We start from the raw sequence: 25,013 nt of genomic DNA on the forward strand, positions 1-25,013 counted from the left end.
CAGTAATTTTCTGACTGCCGTGCTTCCTTTTTAATAACCTGTACAATTACAGATCTTTAATCCCTAATGTATATTGTTTAGTTTGCAGGCCATGTTTTACCAACATGAAGTCCAAAACTGAATTCTTAAAGAAATAAGATTAATGAAATTCTGCTTCCATTCCCTGTTGCTGTTACTTCAGGCTTTGTAAACTGTAGTTGTTTTGGTACTTGAAGTATGGCATCACTGTGGGTCTATAGCAATTCCCTTGTGCTAGATCAAGTCTTTTTATTTTTCTTTTACAATGGGTGAGATGTGTTTAATTTATTGTAGGAAACTCTTAAAGATGCAAGATCCTTTTTAGAGGCTTCTACAATAGCCGTGAAGCACTTATTTAATCCCATTGAATAGAGGTTAGATTTACTAGCTGGGCTAGACATGATTTTTGTTCAGGAGTCATCTTGGAGTACATCGAAGTTTAAAGATCTTTGCAGAAAAACCATGGAGAAACAAAAGGAGTAAATTTTAAAAGGAACTTTGTCAAGGAGTTTTAGATGTTAAACAGATAGAAAAACCATGGTGGCTTGACTGAAGCGAGCGTTGGGTTAGCAGAATTGTTACAGATCCAGTGAGACATGCTAATGAGGCACTTTAAATGCAAGTTTGATGGAAAAAGGGGCAATTTCATACCGAAGTGCAGCAAGGTTACTGAATCAAAGAAGGTACACTTCAGTTCTGCAAAAGGGAACAATGCTTCATTGTCAGATCCTTTTTCTTTTGACTTTAAACATGTTTTAACTACACTATTTACTAAATTGTACAATGTGGCTTGCCCACTGATTGAGAATTTATGACCAGAAACAAACCTGTTAGGGAAAAAAGAAGGACTGAGTGTGATCCATACTGTAGCTGCATAAAATGGTCTGAATGGGCTTAACCTGAGCACTATGGGGGGTGCACAATATGTTTTTCAAGCCCAGGGGCCTAGGATCTGAGTTCAAATAGAATTTAGTCTTTCAGTAACAATTTAAAAAAGGGAGAGCGTTTGGAGACATCTGTGGTTTCTCAACGTGTGTTAATGTAGATGTCTCAGTTTTGTCTGCTTCAGAATTGTGCCTTGTCAACTCATCCAGCGTGCAAAATTCCTCAGATTGCATCATGCCTGAAATTCACAAGCACCTTGTTTTACTTCCAGTCCTTACAGCTCTTTTGGTGAAAAATGGAGGCTAACAACATCAGCTCTTGCTCCTGCTGCCATGGAAAATCAAGGCAGAAATCTTTAGGAGGGTCCAGGCTTCTTTATGAGCAGCTTTTGGGGTAAATTATTACACACAGACGCAGTGTAATGGCCTAGTTTTTGCATGCCATTTGTTAACAGAATGAGTAAAATCTACTTGAAGTGTAAAACAGACATTGACCTCATCTAGTTTAGGAGAATTGCCTTGGATAAATTATAAAACGTATTACTCTGTCCTGCTATGACAGAGCCTCAGATCTAAAAGAATCTTCAGTTACACGTATTGTTTTTTGTTTTTTTTTTTTCCAGGATTGGAAACTTCAAAATATTTCAAATGTTGTGAAGTGTTGCTCAGCTGGGTTCTAGTTTTAACCTGCAGTTTCTGCTGGATCCCACAGATGATTGCAGTCGACGAAGCAGACAGGACACCAGAGTGGAGAACCTTGACAGTTCCTTCCTCAGATCTCAAAACAGGTTTTTATATGAGGTGTCAAAAGTTACTTTAATTGTTCTCCACATTTCACTGCCTTTTACTGGTAAGCTTCTTGCCCACATTTTGGTCTAGAAAGACTGCCTCAATACGAAGGTTCACCTGGTACTTCTCAAAATGAACAAGGCATACTGTCTCATTGGGAAGCCTCATATTCCAAAGCCTTTATGCAAGATTTTAGTAAAGCACCTGTATAAAATGGGAAACTTCATTTGTCAATTGCATTAAAAGAAGTCCATATAAAATAAAAGCTGTCAGGCGCAGCATCCGCTGGACAAGATTAGGTATAGATCTATCAGCACATTTTAGAAAACTTCTACAGTGCTGCAAAGTAGGGTTTTCGTTTGACCCTGCATAGCAAACTTGTGAGTTGGCTTTTCAGGAGGTGTTTACATTTGGGATTGGGAATGATGTATCCTTCCCTTCAGTATGTATCACGAGTGATTGCATCTAGATGCATGTAGATTCATCCAGTAACAGCTCATCCTTGCATGAGTTTGCGCTGTTCAAACATCACAGGATACGTATCACATATGACTAGAATGAATGTTTTCTGACTGCGTACACGTACTTTCTATCATGGAAAATGCAAAAATCTAGATAATAAAAATTGAAAACTAGGTGGCAGTAATAACCCAGCCATATAGCTCTCCTGTGAGTGAAGACGGGATGACTCATAGATTTCTTAGAAATCCTGAGGGTGCTGCAGTCCCATACAGTCCCATGGCTTAGCTATTAACAAGTAAAAAAGCACAGGGCTGAGTGTTCATATGGATTCATTTGTTTGAAAGCAGAACATGATCTGCTTTGATTAAAGAGGGATATCAAGAAGTGAATTGAATATTATAGGTGAATTAATTAATGGAACGGAGCTTGTTTAATTGTTAAATACATTAGAAACAATTTTCTTGCAATGAATGGCGGAAGAAGAGGAGCTGTGTTTGCTTCTGAAACTGTTGTTACTTGTGGTTGTGGCTAGGGGCCAGCAAGTGTTTGAGAGTTCATAAGCAGATTGCAGTTCACAGTGATGGTTATATACAGGCTGTAGGGTGGGTATTCCTCTCAAGCCAGAGTAAGCTAAAAGTAACATGAGTGAAATTGGCAGAATTACTCTGTGGAAGGGCTATTATTGGCTCTAAAGCTCTCAGGAGTCCATGATTAACATCCTCACTTATTTAGAGGCATGAACTGAGGTTACAGTCCTAGAAGCATTAGACAACAGTAAGATTTATTGGCTGACTTCATTGTTTAAAAGCAATACTCTCTCCTTAGATTCATACAATTTAATTGCATGTGCAAAGAAGAATGTGATGTCCTTTTCTGGTTAGCAGAACTGCTTGTGTGGCAGGACTGGGCAGAAAGGTTTGGGGAATCCTTCCTCCTGGATGTGGTTATTTGTCTGTCAGCACTGGATATATGTCGTATTTTCCTTATTCCCATAAATTGTTTTGTTTGAAACTGGGTCACCTAAACTTTCTCAGAGCTGACTGAGCTGCCACAAACTCATCTCATTTCAGCCAACATTGCGGACATTTGTTCTGTGCTTGATTTCAATTTATGTAGCTCTGCACACGACAAAGAACTTTCGATATCTGCTTCTTTTACAGCTAACAGTTCTGTGCTTCAAAAGATCCTGTTGAGGTTTAAACTCAGAAGTTGGTGGCATTCCTGCCTGTAATATAATTAAAGTTGATGTGCTTCCTCTTCTTCAGTGAGAAGGTTTAAATATAACTCCTTCTGTGTCATTTTTTTTTTCAGTCTAACTAGGATGTGCCAATGAGGTAATGCCAGCATCTGCTGCTTCTCCTTTTTTTCTTCTTCTTTTTAAGGTATTTCCCAAATCCATTCTTGTTACTACTTCTACCCTTCTGAAACATGAATGTAGGATGTGATGAGTTCGTAACTGCAGGATAATGAAAAAAAGCCCGGGTTTCACAAGTCATCCAGAGAATTCATCTCAAATGCCTCTGTAGAAACCTAGCAGTATTTTGTCTTTGCTGTGGGATTGCTAGATAGGTGGTCACAGGGCTGTCTGGATAGATAATAGACAGCAGCTGATGGTGAAGCTTTACCTTGAAATTAATAGCTCACTTTACTTTCTAAACTATTCTTGTTTTCCAAAGCTTCAATTTTCATTCCCCCGGGCCATTCTTTATTTGCATAATAGTGAAGTCTATCAGCCCTGTATTTCACTGCTCTCTGGAAAGCATGATAAGACTTTTTAATTATTTACATCTTTTTTTTTTTTTTTTTTTTTTTTTTGCATATGTTCAGGAGTTTGTTATGTTAGGAAAAATTGATAACTCTTTGGAGTCAGACAGATTTTAACCATCTCCAAACTAGAACTCCTGAAGGGATGGGAAGGGTTCTTGACCTACTCCTGAGGACATGGGGGTAACCTACTCATTGGTGCACAGCAGAAATTTTTGCCTGTCTGGAGTATAGGAGCTCCTAAGTGATTACTTTCACCTCTGCAGCTAACAGCTTGCTTATAAGCAGAAAAATAATACTTGTGATTTTTTTTTAATCTGCATTTTACTGGCTTAACTGCTTTTGATGATGGACTATCAGCTCATTCTTGCTCTTCTGGAGGCTTAGATGAAAAACTTTTCTGCAGTTCTGGTAGCACTGTAGAACACATACATTTGTGGACTTTTGCCCTGGCAAGACTGCTGTCTTCTTTTGATGAGCAGAGTTAAAGGCCTATTGGATATATGCCAATGTTTTATACTTAAAAAAAATGGATATCTTCCTACAGAACTATATTGTTGCGAGTTCCCGTTCCTGTTGCAATTTAAAACAAACAAACCAAGCTGTGATAAGTACAGTTATCAGCAATATAGAAAAGTTCATAGCAATTACTTTTATAACATCACAGATCTGCTGCGGGTAATTAACATGTATTGCTTTAAGATCCCGGTACACTTTACACTTTACTATCACATCATAAATAGTAGGATATCTGCGATCTCTTTCATGTTTGTGTCTCTGCTTTTGCTTTTACTTGGGTGTTTACCAGATGACACTTTCTGTCCCTTAATTTTTTCTAACAGCCTCTTGAATGCCAAAGCTCCTGTTGCTGGAAACCTTTTTAAGGAAGGAATAAAAGAGCATATATAATTTCTGAGTGAGTTTGTTGGCTCCTGTTCTCTTCAAAACTCCATTCAACTAAATATTGCAGGAGTAATTGATACATTTTCCTGCAAAGGGGGATTGCAGAGTCTTGCATGTCGGAAGTTAACCATAGATAATTTTTTATCCTTTCTGGGAAACGCAGAAGCATCTTTACTTATTTACAGGAAACCAAACATGAATAATTAACTTTGAACACTTGCAAGTGAAAATACTGTTTGGATCTATGTATGCTGAGGACAAAAATCAATGTAAGTATACAGGAAGGAAAATACATTTCTGTGCACTGCTTTCCCAGTCACGCCGCATAAATTAGTAAAGAAAGGTACCTCTGTTTCAAATAGTTCTGCTTGACTTTAAAAAGAATTGCCTTAAAATGCAACATATATCTTCACTTTTTGAATCTTCAATGGACTTGTGAGGACATTTTTCTTGTGCTCGTGAATCTTTAGAGTCAAGCACAAAAGCTGCTAAAATCTATTATTTTTGTGTGGTGTAATACTAATGTAATAATCCCACCAGTGCTGTGAATGGTATACACAGATTGCGATGAATGCTTTATATTTCCAAGTAGGAAGGAGGCAATTCCTATTTCTATTTACAGAAACCTTAATAAACTTTCAAACCCTTCTTGCATGCTTTGTTCTAAGCATATATTCACCATGGTAAACCTGTGTGTAGTTGCAGTTTTAAGCAAGTAGCACTCGCAAGATTGGAAGCCTTACTTTAAATATATACTAGTTTTGCTGGGGTTTTTATCTATAAAACTTTTATCTGAGCTATTCCTTTAAAGCAGTATAATGATAATGACATGTATATTGGTCTTACATTTTTGTGTAAGTCCTTCATTATAAATGGTACAAAAGATTTATATACATAAGATGCCTTTACATGAAACAGCAACGCTGATTTTCCTGGGACAGCAACAGGCTGACAGAATAGAACATCAGACGGTATGCGGAACACTTCAGGAGACACTATTACAGGGTTATTTCCTGATAGAGAAGCTGTCCAGGATCCTCAGGTCAACTTCACCATCTCCCATGCATCATGTGTTGGACAGGACGTAGGGTTAGTGTTCAGTCTGAAAGGGCCCAAGTCCTCCAGAGAAATAAAAGGGCAGTGGTATTGAACGCTGAGCAAAGGTTGCGGTATACATTCTTTTTGTGTTTACTGAACAGTTGAAGTTATCAGCCTTTTTCTTTTCTATGTACTAAGCACAGCAAACCTTCACTGTAGATCTACAGTTATACAGGTCCAAGTAAGCCCTATGTAGTTAGCTTGTTCTCCTTTTTGAATACATTTAGCTCTACTTGCCTGAACTATAACAGTGGTATAAATGCAGTACTAAGATGCACTATATTCTGCATATCTCTAACTTTACTAGCATTATTTGCATATAAATGTTACAATTTCATCCTGAAAATGTTTCTTACACACTCTGGAATCTGGATTCTCAGGCTGGAGAATTGCCTTTCAAGATAAATCGAGAACTCTTCATAGGATTTTCTGACACTTGGGTGATAGAATTAACAGTCAAATCAAGTCTCATTTAGTTCAAATATATCAGCCGAAAGGCTGACCTTTGCAAAAGGTTTATTGGTTCCAAAAAGTTCCAATATTTTTCTCATTATATTTAATGTTTTTAGTATATTATATGCTTTATCAAATTTTCCAGCAGAAACATTAAGTGGAGTCTGTATGAGATCTATATTTGTCTATTGAATAATTGTTCAACGTTTTCAGCTGTAAAAGTTTTGTTCTTCTCTGACCTGATCAGAGATGGCAAATAACAGCAATCTTTTCTGGAAATTTAGTGGCCTGAAGTTTTCAGTTTGATTTTTTTTTTTTCCAAGACCTGACAGTTTAAGTGTTGATCCAAACTGATGAAGCATCTGCTCAGTCTGCTTTTCTGTTGTTCTACACGTCATGTCTGGCTTTCAAAAAAAATGTTCCCATTTTTCACTGCTAGTGCTCTACACCTGCATTCACTGCTTACTTCACAATTTCCCATTGTATAAGGATATGGTTTAGTGCTCATGGTGGTGATGGGACAGATGAACTCAGTGATCTTTTCAAACCTTTATGATTCTATATTCGTATATACGAATCGCTGATTTATCATTTACTTCCGTCTTGATTTATTTCTAAGGATATAAAGACCTTTACAGATGTAATAAATTATACCTCAAGTGTCATTTCAGAATGTGAAAGACATTGGTCTAATTTTACAGCTGATGACCTCACGGAGAAGAGGAGACCCGTTGTGTCAGGAGAATTCAGCCTCCAGAACACAATGGACTGCCTGCAACTTTTATGCCTTGCCACACTTGCTGCTTTGGGGCAGTAGTGGAGGGCAGAGCAGGGGCCAGGAGAGGCAGGGCCTCCCTGCAGAACTACAGATCTACATGGGAGCTGCCATGGAAGTGAGTGCCCCTCCTGCCATGCACCTCTCACAGCTGTTCCTGCAGGTGCAAAGGCAGGCTATACAGATTTATCTACACCTCATTCCCTTGGAGTGCAGGGTGGATGGCAGTGAAAGCTACTCAGCAGTTCTTGTAACGTCTCTGCTCTGAGAATGTTTCCCCTTAAGCGTCAATTTTCAATTGGAAAATACTCCACAAAACAGAGATACTGCAGTTATGGAAAGCTGGTCTTGAAAGCTGTCATGAAATAAATATGTATACGATGTTATAAAAATGGGTTTTGTATAAACTGCCCTCTTTTAGCAAACATTTCACTTCCTATAATTGTGTGCGCTTTTGTTTGAACTTATCAAATATGTGATTGTTCTCCTTCTCCTTCAGGGAGATAAGAAATCCACCCTCCGGATATGTAGAATGATGTTGTTGTAATCACTCTTCAAAGGGAGATCCACAGTAAACAAATGTTAGCATGTCGCCTCTGCAGCTTCTTTTGGTGAGTGTATGACTTCCAGAGAAAAGGCTGGGATGAAGGGGAGAGAAGACGTTTAGCTGAAGATCCAGTAGATTATTTTTCTTTCTTCAGCCCAAGAAAGACCGAAGTTGATCAGTCCATGTAAGAGCACTCACCTCAAAATATAGTTTTATTTTTTGTTTCGCTTCAGAATGGGTCATCTCTCTCTGAAGTTTGTCAGCATTACTACAAATCAGTAAGACTGGGAAACAAAACTACCCTTTAAAGAAATGTATTTGGACCAGTAACACTGTATAACAGCAGTTAGATTTCAGTGCCTGAGGTACATAGGAATTTTACTGTTATAGTTATGCCTGCCAAGACTGCATCCTCTCACTCAAGCTGCTAATGTTGGCAAATGTTTTAAATGCAGACTGTATCTTATAGACCTTTTTTTCCCCCCTACAAATATAATATTCCTCAATTTGATCAGATCAGCCCTATGGAACTCAAAGTGGCCAGCTCAGTTCAGCAGCGTCAGCCTGCAAGATTTCCCAGTTTGTCTGATGAGTGATTCACCTTTGTCATGAAGAGGGCAGAGCGTCTCTGAATTCGAGCTCTCCCTCTTCACTTTTCTGCTTGTAGGCCTAAGGAAGTCCACACTGTTAGCATAGGTGTGGTTGCTCCATGTGACACAGCGGAAAAAGGACAAGGCCAGGATTGCTGCCTTACTCTGCTGACCATTTGAATTCTCTGGAGGGCAGATGCAGAACATCTGTGAGCTCAACTGTAACAGCTAAAAAAAGTTGGTGCTTTGGTTCATTAGTTTCCTGTATTCTCTCACGAGAAGATGTTGGTTTTCCACATGAATGTGGTGGGCCATGGAGCAGAGGCAAACTTCCACCCAGCATGGAGGTGCCTGGCTCATTTCTGTACTCTGCAGAGTTGTTGTTGTAAGAGTTTTGTTAATATGCTTTCTGTTAATTTGTTAATATGATTTCAGCTCACAGCTGCTTCTCACTCAAGATATTGAAAGTGAAAAACCCCAAAGCTATGTGTAGTGCAAACCTTTATTTGTCAAAAATACAGTCTCCCAGTAGCAGAGATGGATATCTACTCTTCAATTTCCCACCCCATCACCTTAAGTTCAGATAGCTCTTTAGGTCTCGTGAATGGCTAACAGAAAGAAAGCCATGATTTATAAATCAGAGGTTTACAATTATTTGTTGTCGCATGGTTTGAATTCCTACCCAAATCTGATCTGTAATTCTGAAACTTTTAAGGTTTGCTGAGATCTTTTCTGACAATAGCAGCTGTAAAAAACAAACAAACAAACAAACAAAAACTGGTACAGTAAATCAGCAAGAGGCAAATATTCAGTGCTGCTGTTGGCATTTAGCAGACCTCAATCTCAGTTGCCCAATTGTGTTGCTATTCATGAAAGCAATACTTCTAGATATACTTAATCTTTGCATTCTTAAAGTCATTGTCAGTTAAAATGTTTTCCTAAGTCTGGGCCTCAGATTTTGCAGTATCTGATTGCCTCCAGTCCTGCTGTGTACATTTTAACCTGTTCCAGGTTTCCAGGATTGAAACAAGCAACTACTTCTTTTGGTGTTTGTGCTCTATTTGAAGCAGAGAAGAGGGAGTGATACATAAGGATTCATCTTTGGAAAAGATAAGGAAAAGGTAGAAGTGCAGCCATAAAACTTTGAATAGATAGGGCTAGTAGAGCTGAGGATCAGTGCAATAGAGTAAGAACTTCCTACAGTGAAGTTCATTTCATCTTTACTAAGAAGATGAAATATGATATATTGTCTTTGGGTAAGACTTTGTATCTTCCCTGTTTCTAGTCCTCCTTAGGAGAAATGTTAGTAACATTGACTTATTTACATTTGAAATAAGATGTAAACTAGGCAAGTGTTTAGCAAAACTAAACACATCCTTTGAATTAAGCATACACACAGATATTTTGTAGTTTAATTATTTTGCATTTCAATTTTACGATTTAATGCTGTACTTTTAGTTAGAAATCTTATCTGGGACTAAAACCTGACAGTTAATATTAGAGGTCTCGTGCATTCTTGATGACAGTCATTGCCCCTGCACCCAGATCAAACAAACCCATTCAAAAATATAAATCCAAGTTGATTTTTCTTGCTTTGGAAACAAAGGCTGAATTGTCAGAATGCCATAGCGTCTTCTATTATCTAAGTATTTTTTGCAGAATGTACATTGATTCATGTCCCTCAGCATAATGCATTCTTTGTTTGAATTGTTTCCAACATTTTTGATGTAGGTTTTTTTTTTTTTTCTTTTCCACACTAAGAAAAGTAGTTTCATTTTTCATCACTTCTTTTCCAAAGAATAAAATGTTTGTCTTTACAGAGTTTTCAATGGATGACAATCTGTAGCATATCAACTATTCATTCATTGGAAGGATAGTTGGTGATTATAATAGTGAAATGCAAACCTTGGTTCAGTGGAATCTGGCCTTCCTCTCTCTCTGTATTTTCTGTGTTTTTTGTTTTTGTTTTTTAAATGTTCTATTGATTCCACAGGTAGAACTTTGGTAAACTTTTAACATCAGATCAACATCTGGGCACCTTCATCAACTTCACTTTCAAAATGCTTAGTATATCCAAATCCAGACCAGGTCACTGGGAGATGTAGGTATATGGAGGTTCAAAACCCAGGCTGTTGTTTTTAAAGTGCTTAAATATGGATTAAGGAAACTAAATCTTAAGATGAAGATTGAAAATGAAGGGTTTTAATTTCTTTGATCCAAACTTTAATTTCACTGTCCTTGATAAAACTGGACTGTGGGTATTATTGTCTGCTATTATGCAACAGGAGTATGAACATTACAGCGTAGCCCTTCTACAGGCATTGAGGTTTTGTAATGTATGGAAACTTGCTGAAGTTCTCCTGGACTCCAAAAGACCATTACATTTCCATTAATAATTTTCTTTTTCCAGTGTTACCTCTAGACACTGAATACCTTTCTATCACTGCATGCTTTCTACATGAGTCTCTACTTTTTTGAAGGAGCATATTGCTACAAATATCCATTCTTAAAGGAATTCCATTGCACTTGTGTAACTTTAGCTGTTGCATTTAAAATTTTCTTAAGAATTTAATTGCTTTCTTCTCCTCACTTTTTTCAATACCCTGTGTCTACTTCTGCAAAATTAGCTTGCGTAGACATTTTATTCAATATGTCTTTATCTTCACTGTATTAGAATTCCAGAACATAGAAAACTGAGGCTGTTCTTTTCACTATAGTAGGAAAATCTGCTCAAAGCTTTAATTTACATACGCTGTATGATTAGGTTTGCAGTATCTTGTTTGGTGACTACTGACAGATACTGCAAGAAAAAAAGCAGGAGTTCCTGTTTGTATGTTTATCTATCATTCTGAATAAAAATCGAAGTTGTCTGGGAATAATTAACTGGAATGAAAATCAAATTGACCAGTCATTCTAAGGAAACAATCAGTAGAAAGAATTCAAGTAAGATTTGCAATGGTTTGAACTCCTACTGACACAGGTTTTGTTCCAGGAATCCAAAATGCAAATATTCATGCCACAGTTTAATGGTCATTCCCATATTCTTCTGCTGTTCTCTCACCAGGAGACCTCTCAGAAACAATCCCTGCTGAAAGGAGTTTCTGAATGCTTCCACCCATTTAAGAATGCAGAAAGTTACAGGTGTACATATTGTACAAGCGCACTGCCAGAAATAATTGTGTGTGACAGCTCGAAATCCATGATCTAATTACAGTACCTGGCCAGATCTTTTACAGACATAACACCACATGTTTTGGTTACGTGCCAAAATGTTCTGTGAATTCCACCATCTTCGCAGCCATTTAACTGAATGAAACTATGTATACATATCTTTCAGGAATAGAGTTTAGTTTATATAAGACTCAACTAAGATCTGTAATAGCAAGGATAGACAGCACATTGTTAAGTGCAGAAACCACAACCACCAGAAAGACTTTCTGTTTTATTTACTGACCCAAACCACAGGAATTCTTTCATTACTTTTCTTCTATGCATGCAGGTACCATATCAGGATGGGTGAGCTGTCTCCAGCTGAGGCAAATTAACCTGTGAAGAAACAAAGCAAAAGGCAAGTTAAGAGCTTCCTGATTTTGCTTATGAAAATGAGTTTCAGGTGCAAAATTGTGATTATGTAAATCAGATGTAATCACTCAGTATCAGAAGATAACTCACTTGGGCCATTTAAGGACAGAAGCAAGAACAAAAAACGTGCTAGTGGTCCATGCTGCAACATCAGACGAAGGTACCTATTGTGTGAAAAACAAGTAAATAATAATTTTACAAGTCTCTGTCCTCCATCTATTTTTTTGAAATGAGAAGAAAGAACTATAGTGCAGTGATTTCTCTCTTTCCTTTCAGGGAGCTAGCTTGGAGCTGCCTTTTGCCACTCAAGTTTATTGCTTTCTTGGACTTTAAAATGGTTTCTTCTGAGTGGAGTGAAGATTGCACTGACCTACATGTCACTTGAATTAATGTATTCTTGTTTCAGACTTTATTTTTTCTCTTGGAGCCACTTCTAGCTTAAATTACCTAGTATTTCAGGGCTTGAAGACAAGATCACAGTCACACAAAGAACTAGAACTGTGGGACATTTCAAGTTTGTCTTCAGTATTTTTAAAGAAACATGGTTTGAGCACAGTTTTTTCTTAGCTTACAAAGAAAAAATAACTATATCAGAAATAATAGCCATCACTATTACAGAAAACCACTTGCTTGGTAATGCCTTCTTCAGTGAAAGTGAGGGGGAGTGACTAGTCAAGCTATATAAAGAACAGCGTGTAAATCATAACTGTAGCTGGAGAACTCCTCGACCATGAGTAATTCTGCTGCTGATTCTCATCTTTTTCTGACGAACACTCCATTCCCTTTGCAGAGACCGCAGGCGTCCTGAGTCTAATTGCACGGCCACATAGTCTCTGCACATAATACTTGGTCTGTCAGCTGTTCATGAGTGATATATTGCAACAACTCGGTGTGCAGTTTTGCCAGTTAGAATCACGGCTCTCCTGGCATGTTTCTGAACTCTTAATAGAAAAGCAAAATGTTAGTGTCCGGTACCCAGAAATATTCTTCAGAGGGAGTAGGCACAATTATAAACGTTCACTTTCAGTGAGTGTAATCAAACTAGTTATGTATTCGTGGTAGTTTTCCTGGAAAACAAAAACAAGAGGCACTATGCTAGCATAAGCAGAATTTTTCTTTTAAGTGGATTTGGATATTATGTAGCATTCTTTTTCAAAGTACATTGCTGCTACTTGTCTTGTAGAGTATTAGCAGAGCAGTGCCAGTTTCTGATATTATGGGGAAATATCTGTATATGATCTACTTCTCAGTTACACTTCTGTATATCCCAATGACTGGAAAATGTACTGTATAACATGGGAGGACTACAGGAGGAGATAAACTAACAGAGTCAATTACTACAATAGAGAACATCAGTGGCAGTGAGCAATAAGCAGCTAAATGTAGGGGAAGAACAGTAGGGTGTAAGGCAAGACTTTTCAAAAGCAGCCCACTTCATGAGAACACAAGAAACTTTGGCGCCTTGGGAATTTGGTAGTGTTGAACAAATAAAATCATCTTCTGTGACTTTTGTCAGCAGAACCAGCAAGGTGTACACTTCACATGAATGAAAGGCAGGAAAAAAAAAAGCGAAGAATCCAAGGAGTTTTCTGTATGTTATTTGTGGACACATTATACTTTACACTCACTACACACAGTGTGCAAAAGAGAAAATGATCTCTATTATTTTACTTGCATTTTAAATACAATTACATTCTTTAAAATAGGTTATAATAATTGACTTACAGACAATATTAAATAATGTTGTGCTTTCTGTTCATTGAGTTTCCAAATAGAGGCATGCATATCTTCAGGGATGCAGACGCATAATGTTCTAAGGCAGGTGCTGTTATTCCACAATTCTCTATTCATCTACTGTCCTTTCACAGTTCAGTCATGTTCAACTATTTTACAGTCTTTCTACAAAACAAATAAGTAGATAAAATGTATAAGGAAGAAAAAGAAAGGCACACAAACCAGATAAAAGGAGAAGCTTTTGCTTTTTATGCCTTCTCTGTTTGTTCACTCGCTGTCTAGCTGTCTTTCTTGTGTCTTATAATGTAATCTGCTGTTAATGGCCTTCTTGGCGTTCTGTTGCTTCTCATGGAGATGCTTCCATGCGTTGAACACTTTCTGGACTCAACTTCCGCTGCTTAAGAATGATAAAGGTAGCTTTACCTGTGTTATCCTAAAGTTATAGCAGCTGCAACAAAGAATCCATAACCAGTCTCCAGGCTGATTCATATCCCGTTCCCCGTGCTTTGTCACTTTCTTCTCTCACCTAATATAGATGTAGAGTACCAATTCCTATGAATTGTTTGGAATCATAAATTCTAGATGGTTTTTCCACTTGGAATAGGTCTCTGCTGTTTAAGAGACAGATGCTATTAATTTCTTACAGACATTTTTGAAGTAGAAAATTAAGTGAAAAATGTGAAATGGCCTGAATATGTGCTCACTTTTCTTATAACATTTTGCCTATAAGTTACTCATAAAAACTAGCAAAAATGGATTAAATCATTTGCATATGACAATATGAAATGATTTGCATAAGCTGTTCTGAATAGAAAATGCTGTAATGGTGATAGTTCTGGGTACATTAGGAGAATTGGCAAGATCTATGCTTATCTAAAATTTGATATGAGCTTCAGATTAAGGTCAGAAAAAAGCTGGAGTGAATTGTTTGCTTTTAAAGTCCTGTTCCTTAAGGAGTTGGGTGGGTCCAACATCTAACAGTCTAAGCTGTAAAGGAAAACTCTCTTATGTAATTTGCAGCAAACCCAAAGCTTCTTCTAAAAGCTGTAGCTCATCAAACTCACAAGTGCTATATTCAGGGAAATATGATGTTGCAATGCACATTACATCAGTACTGCAGATACAGTACAGTGGGTACTGCTGTTGCTTAAATTGCTGACTTGTATTTTTTTCATCTGGATCAACTGAGTCAGCAAGTTCATTGTATTTGGAACTATTTTATTTCCACAGCAGTTCTGCTTTCATGTGGTTGCAATGAAAATGCAACACATTTCCTGCATTCCTTAGCAAAAGCCATTGTTTTTAATTTTACTTTTTACTTTGTATACAACTGAAACTCTCAGAAAAGAAGGAATCCTCTCTATGTGGTTTTGGCAACACTAGAATCTAAACGTTGACAAGCACTAGGTCAGTACTTGCCTGAAATAATGTGATAAACAGAACGTGGAAAACCTACTTACCCATTCTTCTTGAATGGTTCCAATATTTCACATGGAATCAACATCCTGTAGCTGAGCTAGGTAGCCCATTGTATTAAATTTCTTCCTGCTATGACACAGGCTAAAATCTGAATGAAGATTGAGACACTTGGTTGTGCTTCATGTCCTTTCAGCCTTGACCTGTGCTATCGAGTGTCATTAAAGACACAGTGAACAGCCTATACAACAGTCATTTTTTTCTATAAAGGATGAGGAACAATGAGGTGAGGGCATAGAGGAAGACCAAAAGAATATTAGGGTTACGCTGGCAACACTGCTGTCTTTATCAACATTCTGAGATAGAGACTGCTTTCTAGTCTGGGAATAGCATGGAATATTATGGATTGAGAACGTCTGTTTAGAGTGCATGAACATCTGCATTTCAGAATAGAACTGAAACTTGGAGAAAAAGCCACAGCTAGAAAAATCCATGTCTACAGGAGAGTAGTTGCAGAAGAAGAGAGTTCTTATAAGACCTAGGAGAATATGAAGGAGTTATACATAACATTATAAAGGTTACAGCAGAGAAATTAGGCCAAGTTTATGAAAGTCACTGCTGTTGAAGAAACAAACCATGGTAGATACGTGGCAGGAGAAAGGGTCACATCGGATGAATGGAGACAGAAGAGGGTAGAGAAAAAATTAATTGAAGAAAAAAGCAGTAGAATAGAATGGCTGCCAATCCATAGAGCTAGCACTGATTAGTGAGCAGTGAAGCTTTTTAAAATAACTTTTTTTTTTTTTTTTTTTTTTTTTTTTTGTGGAAGGTATGTGCAAATAATGCAAACAATACTTTTTTATTTTTTATTTTCTAAAAGAGAACAGTTAAGTTTGGTGCATTTCACAAAAATATCTGAGAATATATGTAAGAGTAGTTACAGCCACAGAAATTATGAAGTTAGTAAGGAGAACTGTAGATACCAACGTGAGGGAAAAAGACTGTATATTCAGTTGGCAAAAGATGGGAACATATTTGTAAAGATGGTTTAAAAGCTTCTGGCATACAGCAGAGCGTAGACTCAGAGCAAATATATTCCATACATCACTGGAGCCTAACTTGCATGCTGGCAAATGTCCTGCAGGCTTGAGTTGGAGTTTTAAATTTGATCTTTCACTTGCGCGTTACCTGGGATTGTACTGTTGTCGTCTGCCTGCTTTCAAGTATTTCCTGGCTTGTGCAATTTCAGCCTCCATTCTCTCTGGTTTGGAATCCCCATGTCTTACCATTTCTGCTGAAAGCTGTTGAGGTATTCCTACTTAGCAACCCACAGAAGGCTGAGAGCGCAGGGATTGAAGGATTTTCAAATGCTCAGACAGCAGAAATAGACAGCTTCCAGATTTTGTTTTCTTACATGAAATGAACCTGACTTCTTCTACATCTCAAATCTGCCAGTTATTTGTACCATTTGGCTGGAAAATGTTTTGCTTCACCATGGTGAATATCACTAGAAATAAAGTAGATTATATATGCTCCACGTGTTACAGGTAATTAGTAGAAATCAAAGCTCTGTTGCACAGATTTTTGTATTTGCTTTCAGACTATCAGCTTCCTTGCACTTCCTCTGAAACAACCAGCCCTGGCCTTTGCTCTTTGCTGGGTGGTGGATCTGGTGGGCCAGACCTGTGATGCAAAGACAGAGCATAGAAGAGATACTTGTGGAAGAAAGAGTGAGCAGAACTTTATGTACCTACAACAGTTTTCTGCATATGTTTGGGTCAAGCCACTTGGCTCTCTTGCAGTAAGAAAAGAAGATCCTCAAAGAGATACAGGGAAGGACTTTGGGTTTTTTCAAGACCTCATAAGCAGAAGGCAGGTGAGGTCTATTTGTCATACTCCAGTTTTCTTTGCTCCCAGAAGGCCAAGAAGTGAGAACAATAGCAAACATTTTTACTTATTATTATCTTTCATGTTTCTGTGCAATAGATAAAGTTTGAGTCATAATGATGTGGAAAAAGAGCTTGCCCAAATATTCCTTTTGTGGCAGCTAGATGGCGCCATAGATTAGTGCTCCAGGCCTTTACCTGGGGACGTTCTGGGGCAAACCCTTTTTGCTCAGGTAAAAACTTGGCAACTAGTTTGCTTGTGGAAATTCAGATCAACGGAAATATTCAGATTTTTAAATGCTCTTGGGTTCTCAGACCCCTGCACGTCTGCAAGGGCTCAGAAGCCCAGCTGTCGTCATGCTGTGACTAATGGGGCCACAGTCTTCAGTACCTGCTGCACTAGGTGCCACTTACTAGTCCTAATTGTTAGACTCTAAATTTAAAGACAGGTGACTCAAATAACAGAAGTTCTCATTTGCTTTCATAGACTCAAGTGGAGAAGAGCACAGCTGCTGACTGCTGCAGATTTAGCTTCTTTTCATCATCCACGGATTTTGCCTTTTTTTTTTTTTTTAATCATTAAAAAAAAAAGCAAAAGTAAGAAACCAACAACCCATAATTCCCCTGGCAGCACTGAGATATATGTCTGTTTTTTTCAAGCTATTTCTGTTGTTGCGTTGTTAAAGGATACTTGCCTACTTGCCTGGAACCATCCAAACTTTCCACTGAACTATTAAAAAAAAAAAGCACAATAGAATAAACTGGAAAGCGCGTCTCTGCGCGCAAATGTCAGCACAGTGTTGGGCATGGGATTTGTATTCAGACAAAGTCTTGCTCTTTTTCTGGCAAAAAGCATCTTACTTAAAACCAAATGGCTTATAAAACAATGCAAAGAGACTGGGGAAGACCATTTTATTGTGAAAAAAAAAAAACAACTTAAAATGAAAATAGCGCCATGTGAGAACTTTCAGTGGTCAGCGATGGGAGCAGCCACAAGACATTTTGGACAATGATCAGTGGGGGACTGGAAACCATTTAATGGGAGTTAAATATCCAGCTCAAAAAAATATGCTCAATTGTTGTGCTGTGGCCAGCATGCAGCAAGTTCAGCGATAACCAGCTTCCAGCTCTCCATCCCCCAACCCTTCATCACCATCATTAGACCCAGCTGTGAGCAAAAAGACTGGTGAATGATTGGCCTAGGAAATGAGTTATCCTTTCGCCTCTAGAAGAGCTGAAACATAGTGATGCCATCATTAGTCTCAGCTCCGTGAATATGCAGAAAGCCTCAATATTCAGCTGAGATGGGAGGCAGGGTTCAGATCCTCACAGGGGGTGTCTGGGCCAGGATTTTTTTCAACCTTCCTCCCTGGGGCATCTGGTACTGCTTACGACCAGAAGTGCGAGAGCTGTGAGGTAGGAGATCAGGGCCCCATCTCTGCAGCTAGGGATGAGATGTTCTGCCCCTCAGTGACCCACTTTCCCTTCCCTCCCTTTCTCTTTTGCCAGTGTAAAATGCAGGCTTCTTGAGGCCTCAGCTTGCTCATTCACTCCACACTTAGGCTGTGATCCACCATGTGCTACCATGATACAAATAATTGCTTTCAATCTTTTTAAAAAACAGGCCCTAAAATATAGTTGCTTAGACAAAATACACTGGGAAGAAGCTCTCAAGATTTGTCCCAGCCAGGAAAGCAGATGCGTATCTGTTTACTGACCATGTGAAGAGCAGTGCTGAGGGGATGGACATTCATTAAGGGGCACATTCTTAAAGCTTTACTTCTTCCTTTTATTTTTTTTTTCTGACATTTGCAGTGTTTTGTACTCTCTGGCAACCAGCAGAGCTCCACTGATGCTGACTAGCAGAGCCCATAGAGATACTAAGGAAATATTTTTCCTAGCAACAAGCGTCACACAAAAACATGAAGAAACGCTTCCCCTGCTCATATTTCCTTTCAGTTTTTTCAGTCATCTGGTGCTGAGATAAGAGCTGCATGGTGAAACCTGCTGCTAGTTTGTGTTTCGCAGGCAATCTGGTGCACTGAGGAACATGCCAAGCCTGCCATTAGGGCAGCGTGAGGCCTAAGATGGCGGCCGTGCCAGGCTGGGCAGGAGGGTTGGTAAACCAGGAGATGCTTCCTGAGGCTGCAGTCTGTGAGGAGGGCCTTGCAGCCATCCTGCTTGTACTGCTTGAGGTGTCAACACAAAACCTGAATGAGGCCATTTTGATGTTGTTCTGATGAAGAAACAGCAATTAATGAGGCCTGGAGGTGAATGCTGCTGGCTGACAAGCATCCACCAAGGCCTGGGATCCCAGGATGTTCCCATCCACACTGAATGTCCAGCATGTGGGTATTTAACACATCAAAACCACAGGCTCAGCAGAGAAAGGTGTTATGTACAGCTGCACTCCTGAGGCCATTCTCAGGGCTGAGGTAGGGCAGATTGTGGAGTGGATGCCATCAGGAAGTGAGAGGAGGAGGGAGGGCAGCAGGGAAGTGGGGCCCGGTTGTGGATCTCTAAAGTGATCACGGTTACTGGAAGCAAGTCTGAGTCCCACAGCAAACACATAAGTCTTCCACTGTTAACTCCTCCTCTGCTTCTTTGAAGACCTGAGTGGAAAACTGGGAACAGTGCTTCATCTTTGTATATCAGCATTTTCAGTTTTCTACCTGCTCTTTGGACACAGCTTCATCCTCACACATCAGTACTGTCTGTTTTCTGCCTGCTATTTGGACAGGACTTAAGTATTAACTTTATTTCAACTAAAGTGTAATATTTGGGAATTGTTCTATTAGCCATGTGGGTGCAATGACTGATACTTGTGCTTGCTTGTGAATAACTCCCCCTTATTTTCTGTCCTTGCTCAGCCATGCTGAAACTGTGCGCAGATGTGAGGCCAACAGCAGTGGCAGAAAGGCTTTGTCAACACCAGCAAATCACTCATTCTACCTCTGCAAGGTCAGCTTCTGAAGGCAATGTGTCTAAGACCACGGCTCCACAACCGGTGAGGAACGTGAATTGTCAGGAAACGTTTAGAAATTACACAATGTTAGTGGGCAGGCAGAAAGCTTTTGCATGATAGAGCCAACATCTGAATTCAAGGCCAGCCTTGCATCTATAGGGTGAATAGTTTGTGAGTAACTTCAGTGGGGCTAGAATGAAACCTGGGAGATTCTTAATCATTCCTTGATGGGTTGATGATACAATGAACATCTGCAGAATATGCTCCTGTGTCATCAGTGTTTTTCCTGAATTTCTTCTTTAAATATTTTAGAAGAATTTATCCTTTGGAAAAGCTCTCTATAATAAAGTGAAAAACTGTCTGTAGTGGAATGCTTACTTCTGTGGCTATTTAGAAGTGGCTTTTATAAAGATAGGAGCAAATTGGTAAAAACTGTTTTTGAAAGCTGCACATAGGAAACAGAATACAGACTCAAGACAGGCATGTGTCCCAGGATAACAATGATCCTGGAAGTTTGAAATAGAGATCTACATGTCATATTCTATCTGAACATATATCTAAGATACAGTATGACTCTTAAAAGCTCTACTTTGCGCTTTAATGGTTCCTGCATATGGAGCTGGAGCTGTTTTTTTGCAGTGGAACTGCAAATAGTACCCAATTATGATGATTTAGCAAACCTTAAAAGAAACTGAATTGCAAAGGATAAAGTTTTAAAAATAATCCCTCAGGCTTTTTTTTTTTTAGCCAAACTTGTATTCTTATGCATTTTGGATTTGCCAGTCATTGGTTATAATTTATCCGGGAATTGTATCCTGATATGCAGGGACCAGATAGAACAACTGAAGTCTCTATTGTGTGAGGAAGGCTGTATTCTCTGTTTTATCCTTCACTCTGTAGAGGAAACAATGTGAGGAAATGGTGTGTTGATCAGGATGTTATATACAGTGTTCTATAGAACGAAAGATATAGGACAATCATCTTCTACCAATTCAGATAATGTACTATAGGCACATTGGTAAGGTATGTACTCTTGCTTCGTGCAGTGCTTAATGGCTTTTTGTTATTTGTTTTCTGAGCTGTTGCTGACAGATTCTTAATATAAGCCAGAGTAAATTCAAAAGCATGTATTTATTTCAAGATAGAAGTGGAAACATCCCCTCCTTGAAGCTAATAATAGGATTGACATTGTTAAACAATTAAATTTAAAAATATTAATAATAGATCCTTCATACATTTTAAACAAAACTTCAATAAGCGCTCTGTTTTATTGTTTAACTGTATGTATGAGTCATGAGGAAAGTGTTAATGTTCAGAATCGGATATGAATCATGTATTTGTGAACAATCTTCCAAGGCCAGCACTGAAACCCCAAACACATTTATTCTTTGTGGTTAGTCAGCTCTGTGCTTGGAAACTGAAAGTGTAATCAAAGTGAGAGTTTGTTTATTAACTAGCGGATGCTGTGCATCTTATTTACACAGATTGATAATGGGGGGTGAAAAATAAGGGAAAAGTTGGTAATGCGTAGAGCTCTGTGTCCCTGGGGTACAAACTACAAAGGGAACCTGAACAGCAGCAGCACTAGCCATTAAATGCTGAAAGCACTCTGTAACTTTAAAAAGAAATCCCATATTCATGACAGGAATCCATATGGCACCCTATTTGTGAGGAGAGGTGCCCCATTCACTTAAAAGCTGACTTGCATCATTTGTTGTTTTGACTGCTTTAGCATTAGGGTGAGAGAATGCACTTCAAGGGGAACACAAATAGGACAAGTAAAACGTGCAGGATTAACTTGGGTATTGTATTGTATTGATTTGCATTACAGATAGAAAATTGGAATTACTGAACTACAAACTTTTTGTGCTGACTGTATTCAGGCATACTAAAGAAATGAGGTTTTTTGTAGAAAGTAATCTCACCTGGTAATTACTTCCAATCATTGGTAATAAGTATGTTCCTAATTGCGCCTTTTCCGGAAAGGCACAGAGTGAAAGGAAGGTTGAGTTGCCTGTGCTGGAGAAGGGACAGAGGTAACTGCCACAATTCATGTCCAGTATTACAGGCTAAGAAAAGTTTCTGAATGCAAGCTGTGGTTTTGTGGAGATGTTTGGAAATCTAGTTTGGCCTCTGATACTGCTTGACCTTCAGCAAACTGTTTTTCTTGTCTGATTTCTCAGCAGTGAAATGGATCCCCAAAAGAATTTGATGAGGCTGTTTATAATTCACTGCACAATCCTCTCTACTCAGGGAATTGCTGTTGAATTTTACTTTTGCTAGGTGTGTATGATTTATGCCAGTATGGCATAACAGTATGGGACTGCTCTGAGGTATGACTGAATCTGTGTGGCTTTTGCAAAGGTATGTGTTTGTTTATTCAGCTCTGTGTTGGTATTCTCATCACTTCAAAATATACTTTCAGCACAAACAATTTTTTTTTCTTAATGTGTGTGATTGTGTGTATTTGAGGCTAACGTAATGTATTACTGGCCTAATCTTGTACGATCGCAGAAGTGTGGGTATTAATGACAGTATTAAAAGGAAGCGAAAATGCAGTTTAAATAACTTGGCAAAACTTTGACTGAGCTTGCATTTGGATGGAGTATTCCTGGCTGTATATTCCTTCCACTAAACTCTCTCACAGATAAGAAATGACATGTATTCACAAAATGTGTTCATACAGAGACTATTCTGCTTGAGAGCCTGAATAACTGGTTTTGCCGCACGCTGAAATATGACTTGTGTTCTCAGGTGACAGGATGCTTGGGGTCACAGCTGGCACGCACTTGGCCTGCTCTGGGGCTTTTGTGGAGGCTTCTGCAGCCATCTCCACACTGTCCCATTGCCTGGGACATGCCTTGGAGTTTTGTGGAGAGGAGTGTGGTTTTTTTGACTTGTAAATTTAAAGGATGCAATAGTTAGAGTGCTGATCAAGGGAGAGTTACTTGCAGTGAGGTCTGGTGATGAATAACCAAGCAGGAAGGAATCACAGGTATAAATCAATGATGATTTTTATATTTAAATTTAATTTCCAAGTAGCTTCCCAGCTCCTTAAACATAAAGTTTGCGGAGGGACTTTTTATAAGGGCATGTATTGACAGAACAAGGGGAAATGCTTTACAGACTGGAAGAGGGTAGATTTAGAATAGATATTAGGAAGAAATTCTGTACTGTGAGGGTGGTGAGACACTGGCACAAGTTGCCCAGCGAGGTTGTAGGTGCCCCCACCCTGGAAGCATTCAAGGCCAGGCTGTATGGGGCTATAAGCAACCTGGTCTAGAGGGAGGTGCCCCTGCCTATAGAAGGGGGGCTGGAATTAAATGATCTTAAAGGTCCCTTCCAAACCAAACCATTCTGTGATTCTATGAAGGTTTTCCTTCCAATATTTTAACACTAATCTCTTGCATGTTTAAAGCCAGGAGGTTGTGCAAAATGTACAGAATGAAGAATATAAATAATTAAAAGGCAGTTCATTTAGCTATTTCACTTCTGATTAAACCGCTGTGTCTTTTGAGTAGGGCCAGACATAGCTATTACTGCTGTTTTCTTCTGTTGCAGAAACATAAATTGACATTTGATTAGGAATGCTTCCTTCCTCAGCCTGTGCTGATTTCTTTGTATTTCCATGCGGTGTGCGCTGTTGGCTTTACGCAAAAGCAAGGAAGCTCTGCTTTTAAAGCAAAAGCAAATCAAAACCTCTTTACATAATTAATTTAGTCTCCTTAATCTTGTGAGAATTTTATAGGTCTCATCTTACGTAATTTCTGTAAGAATAAAATACAACTGCACAAGCAAGTGTTGTGTTGTTGCTTCATAGCAAAGTACTTTCTGGAAGCTGAAATTAAGATTGTGCATTCAAATGTATTAGAATTTAAACATTGTAGATAGGGTTGATATATCTTGCTGTTCTGGCAATTCTTTTATTTTTTATTTTTTTTCAATTGACTGGTATCAAGTAATGTTTCTGAATGGCTGTATCTCTGGATGTATCCCTATCTCCAGCTAAGTACTTGTAGTTGCATGCTATACCAGGGGTGAGGAGGATGCACTCCCATTGCAACCGGGTGCGAACTGATCCTTCTCTCACTTCATGTTTGGTTCAGCCTGTCATAGGAACTGCACAAAATGAAGAGATGTCCTGGCAGCCCAGAGCTGCCTGAGGTACTCTTCATGCCTCTCCTTCTTACTGATGGTGAAGCATATGCAAAAGGGATGGATTTGACACAATATTTCTTTGTTGATGTTGTCGTCAGCTCTGTTAGCCTGGAGGAATTTGCAGCTATCTTACAACCTTTCCTGTTATCTCTCTTCTGAGTAATGCTGTGAAGCCCGTATCCATAATTTCAGATGCAGTCTAGTGTTTTTCCTTATTTGTGGCTTAACCGTTGGTCAGATTTACTGAATATTTTTCTTATTAGAAGTTTGTCTTCCTTTCTTTTTCTTTTTTTTTTTTTGTCTCTAAAGTCTTTCTGATTTCTGCCTGCCTTCAGCTGGCAACTAGCAAAGCCTGCTGCCTTCTCAAGGTTGAAAATCTAAACTTTGCTGCCATACGTTGTCTACGGGTTAAATAATGACTGTGCTGAGCTGATTAACAGAGAACATTCAGTTTCCTTATTGCTGATGAAAGGGCTGGAATACTTGTCCAAATCCCATTAGTGGAAACCTAGTCATTGCTGAACTATGTCAGATTTTCAGAACTCATTGAGTAAAAATGTACAAATATGAGGTATGAAAGAGGAAAAAAAGAACTATTTTTATGAGCTGTTTCTGCACGATTGAAGTTTATTTTTAAAAAATGGCCATAATCTTTGCCGATGCATGGTCAAAAAATTGTTATTTAACATCTTGTCATTGGAAGGCACACACAGTATCTTCACAACATAGTAGCTGTGTGTCTTATCATAACAGTCTTCAGCCTTTTATAACCAATACGTACCTGTGAAAAAAAAAAAACAACAACAACTTAACAAACAGGTCATCTCCTTAGTATTCTCTGATAGGGATGTGAATGTAGGCAAACTAAAAACAGCCCCTTTAAGTTGCACTTTTTGGACACTTGTGTTTAGTCATGCTCAGCTGCCTGTAGGAGCTGGTTAGGACATGACTGTATCAGACCCTGTGACACTGAGAGAAGAGAATAAGCT

At 38.7% G+C, this 25,013-nt stretch overlaps 2 long non-coding RNA genes across 2 annotated transcripts in view; one reads left to right on the top strand and one right to left on the bottom strand.

The window, feature by feature from the left end:
• LOC112532578 overlaps window positions 1–13,594 on the top strand; it is a 45,594-nt gene extending 32,000 nt beyond the window's left edge. Inside the window, exons 7-10 of the long non-coding RNA XR_006939445.1 lie at window positions 1,526–5,089; window positions 7,073–8,520; window positions 11,783–12,025; window positions 12,142–13,594. This is a non-coding gene — a long non-coding RNA (uncharacterized LOC112532578). The remainder of the gene's footprint in view (window positions 1–1,525; window positions 5,090–7,072; window positions 8,521–11,782; window positions 12,026–12,141) is intronic.
• Window positions 11,375–15,176, bottom strand: LOC112532536. The gene is made up of 4 exons (XR_003075445.3): window positions 15,060–15,176; window positions 13,591–13,764; window positions 11,956–12,029; window positions 11,375–11,829 (listed from the first exon to the last, which is right to left on the bottom strand). It is a non-coding gene; the product is annotated as an uncharacterized LOC112532536 (long non-coding RNA).
• Window positions 15,177–25,013: the final 9,837 nt, after the last annotated feature.

Source organism: Gallus gallus, chromosome 5 (assembly GCF_016699485.2).
Source record: "Gallus gallus isolate bGalGal1 chromosome 5, bGalGal1.mat.broiler.GRCg7b, whole genome shotgun sequence".
NCBI classification, from domain to species: Eukaryota; Metazoa; Chordata; class Aves; order Galliformes; family Phasianidae; genus Gallus; species Gallus gallus.